This window comes from Salvelinus fontinalis, chromosome 8 (genome assembly GCF_029448725.1).
Source record: "Salvelinus fontinalis isolate EN_2023a chromosome 8, ASM2944872v1, whole genome shotgun sequence".
NCBI lineage: Eukaryota > Metazoa > Chordata > Actinopteri > Salmoniformes > Salmonidae > Salvelinus > Salvelinus fontinalis.
The window spans coordinates 2,568,236-2,572,508 of NC_074672.1; positions in this window are offsets into that span (position 1 = coordinate 2,568,236).

The window sequence follows — 4,273 nt, forward strand, 5'->3', positions numbered from 1 at the left end:
AGCCTACGTGTAGGTATGTACGGCAGGACCAACTCGGAAAGATAGGTAGGAGCAAGCCCATGTAACGCTTTATAGGTTAACAGTAAACTTCAGCCCTTGCCTTAACAGGAAGCCAGTGTAGGGAAGCTAGCACTGGAGTAATATGATCAAATTTCTTGGTTCTAGTCAGGATTCTAGCAGCCGTATTTAGCACTAACTGAAGTTTATTTTGTGCTTTATCCGGGTAGCCGGAAAGTAGAGCATTGCAGTAGTCTAACCTAGAAGTAACAAAAGCATGGATACATTTTTCAGCATAATTTTTGGACAGAACATTTCTGATTTTTGCAATGTTACGTAGATGGAAAAAAGCTGTCCTTGAAACAGTCTTGATATGTTCGTCAAAAGAGAGATCAGGGTCCAGAGTAACGCCGAGGTCCTTCACAGTTTTATTTGAGACGACTTTACAACCATCAAGATTAGTTGTCAGATTTAACAGAATATCTCTTTGTTTCTTGGGACCTAGTACAAGCATCTCTGTTTTGTCCGAGTTTAAAAATAGAAAGAACACCATCCTAACCGTGAAGCACGAGGCACGGGGTGTCAGCATCATGTTGTGGGGGTGCTTTGCTGCAGGAGGGACTGGTGCACTTCACAAAATAGATGGCATCATGAGGTAGGTAAATTATGTGGATATATTGAAGCAACATCTCAAGACATCAGTCAGGAAGTTAAAACTTGGTCGCAAATAGATCTTCCAAATGGAGAATGACCCCAAGCATACCTCCAAAGTTGTGTCAAAATTAAGGACAACAAAGTCAACGTATTGGAGTGGCCATCACAATGGCCTGACCTCAGTCGTGTAGAAAATGTGTGTGACCTCAATCCAATAGAACATTTGTGGGCAGAACTGAAAAAGCGTGTGCGAGCAAGGAGGCCTACAAACCTGACTCAGTTACACCAGCTCTGTCAGGAGGAATGGGCCAAAATTCACCCAATTTATTGTGGGAAGCTTGTGGAAGGCTACCCGAAGCGTTTGACACAAGTTCAACAATTTAAATGCAATGCTACTAAATACTAATTGGGTGTATGTAAACTTCTGACCCACTGGGAATGTGATGAAAGAAATAAAAGCTGAAATAAATAATTCTCTCCATTATTATTCTGACATTTCAAATTCTTCAAATAAAGTGGTGATCCTAACTGACCTACGACAGGGAATTTTTACTCGGATTAAATGTCAGGAATTGTGAAAAACTGAGTTTAAATGTATTTGGCTAAGGTCTTTGTAAACTTCCGACTTCAACTGTACACTGGGCTGGTCAATTAACAACATAAGCTAAAACTAGAGCCAGCAGGACTTGCTTTGTGGAGTGCGTAGTCAAAAAAGCCGAGAATCTCTTTACAACCATTGAACCTACGCTGTATATGTTTTGACCAACGTTTGTATGATTAAATGCTGTTCAAATGTCTTATGAAATTAAAATGCCATTTGTCTCTATGTCACCTTGTAGTGGGCCTACAATACAGTCCCCAAATGCAAATTGCCATTAAATCTGGATGGAAATAATGGAGACGCATTCCAATCTGCTTTCTTACGCTTAAGGAGCTACAAATTTGCATGCTGGGAATATTAGGTCAAACTTAAATATAACATTATGTAAATGTTCTAGAAATGTTCTGAGAATCTCCAAAACTAGATACAATGTATGAACACCAATACAATATTATGTTAAATCTAAAACAAATATACTATGAACGTCGTAAAAACGGACTTATTTGGAAATTTTGATTATTTTTTGTGTGTTTTGGGAACATATCTTTTGTGATATCCCCACAATGTTCCCACCAGACTGTTCCCACAACCTAATGAAACATTCTGGTAACCTTTAAAGAACAGACAAAATGTTTTCTGGGAACATTCTTGTCACATTAGGTGAATGTTTTTTGCACACTTTAAGAAACCTTGTATAATCATGTGCACAACTGGACAGTATTTTGTGTTTTGGTAACATATCTTTTGTGAAGTCCCCACAATATTCCCACCAGATTGTTCCCACAACCTAAAGAAACAAGTTGGAAACTTTTAAACAGACAAAATGTTTTCCGGGAATGTTCTTGAAACATCGGGGGAATGTTTTATACAAACGTCGTATAATCATCAGCATGACTGGATCATTTTTGTGTTATGAGCACATTTGCCGCAACCTAACAAATGTTCTGGGAACTTTCACATAAACAATTTTCGTTACAATTTTTGTTATTACATTACCTAGATACCTAAAGATAACTTTTGGGGAATGTTCTGTGGGGGTCGTTACAGATGTTGTTCACAATATTTTAGTGAATGTTAGGAGAAGATTCCAAGGATATTTAATTTAAAAAATTAACTACAGTATGAAGATTTTGTTATCAAAAACATTCTTTGAATATTTTTGGAATGTTATCATCATAGTGTGAGAGAAATCCCTAACTACTGTAGAACTTAATGGGAATCTTAGCTAATGTTCTGGGAATGTGCCCGGTATGTTGAGAGGACTATATTTTTTGTTCCTGTAAGGAGGGAAATAAGGCACAACACCTGTTCGGCTCCGCCCTGCCCACTTCTGAGCATCGGTGAAGAGCGGTACCAGATTTAAGGAATCCATGCCTCGGGTTTATCACCTGTGGAAGGTGGGGTTTCCAGTGAGGCACGGTGTTCATCTAATGTTCTTCAGTAGAGGGCACTAGAGCACAAAGTCCCCATAGCTGTGTTGTACCTAATTTCCCTCCTTCAGGGAACAGTAGTTATAGTCACAACGGTATGATTCACACCACCTCTGAATAACCCATAAAATTGGTCATCTGTACAGAAGAGACCCAGTCAAAAACCCATTCTCTGGAAATGGTCTTCTATGGAAAATGTCATTGGGATGACATAGCTTACATCAATGATTATGCCAAGTCCCTATGCGCCAGCACATTTTCAATATTCCCACATGTTGGGCACTTGCAGACTCCAGATCTAGGCTATTTTTCCTATGAATAGGTCTACCCCAGTTTTATTCTGATTGTGTAATAATGTGTTCTTTCTCCCTCTGATTTCCCCCATACCAGAGAAGCTGAACTAGGTTCTCTCATGTTGGCCAGCCCCCTCCCCCCTCATTGTCAGTTGCCGTGCAACAGCAAGTGACAGAGAGTTTAGCTTGCTGTACTACAGTCTGGATGACAGTCTGGATGACAGACAACTATCCAGAATATGGTGATAAAGACAGAATGAAAATCCCCTGCCTTTTCACACTCTCCTCCTCCCTCATCCTCTATTTTTGTTGAGGACCTGACTGCTGTGCTGTCTCAGCTTTGTTGTGCTGTAGAGTAGCTGTTGTAACATCACTGTGAGAATGTGCTTTTAGAGTACCCTCCTCTAATACAGTTCTGAGCCATTGTGCAGTTTGGACTATTGCTAGCTCCTTGTTCGTTCATCCAAGCACTCATACCTGTAGTGTTTACAATGCTCCCTGATGGTCTCACTTATCGTTTTAGTGATTGTTAGCAGGGTACTTTTGTTACTGTTGTAATTTCTACACAGTTTATATCCGTTTTTACTCATTAAAGTAGGTATTTTTCAAGAACCAAAAAAACACATTCAATTTAATCGCTGGCTATTGTTCTATCTACAGGCTTTGATGAGGGAAACAAAAAAGCCAGTATTAAACCTTGAATAAGATGAAAATGACAAGCTTTCCTTCCAAATTCTGTTTTGAGTCTCAATACATGTCAAATTTAATCACAGATTGAGACAGGAGATTGTGTGATCCTAGCCACAGTCAAAGAAAGCAAAAACAGCTTCCCATGAAAACAATTGAGAGTAACATTTAGTGACTTGTTACTATGCCCTTGTAAACCAATTAAGTAGTGAAGAAAATGCTTGTACTGTGCAGTATTATTGTTTTGCCCACAGCTAGGTAGTACGATGATATTACTCTGAAAATGGAGCAGCAGCAAAAACCTTCCCCTCTTATCTTTTTCTCTTTTGAGAGAAATAACACTGATGCTCTCATACAGTAGCTATAAGATGAGAGAGCTGGGAAGTCAGGGGGCCCTATAAATGTGTACATAGAATCCCCTGTCTCCCATATTGTATCTCTGTTTCACCCCCTTAACATCTACTCATATCTTCCCCTCCTCTCATTCTCTCACTTTGTATCTCTCTCTTCCTGTTTCTCTCTCCCCACCTCCTCTCACTGTCTCCCACTCTCTTATTCTCTCTCTCACTCTCTCTGTATCTTCCCCCTTTCTCTTCCCTCTCTCCCTCTAC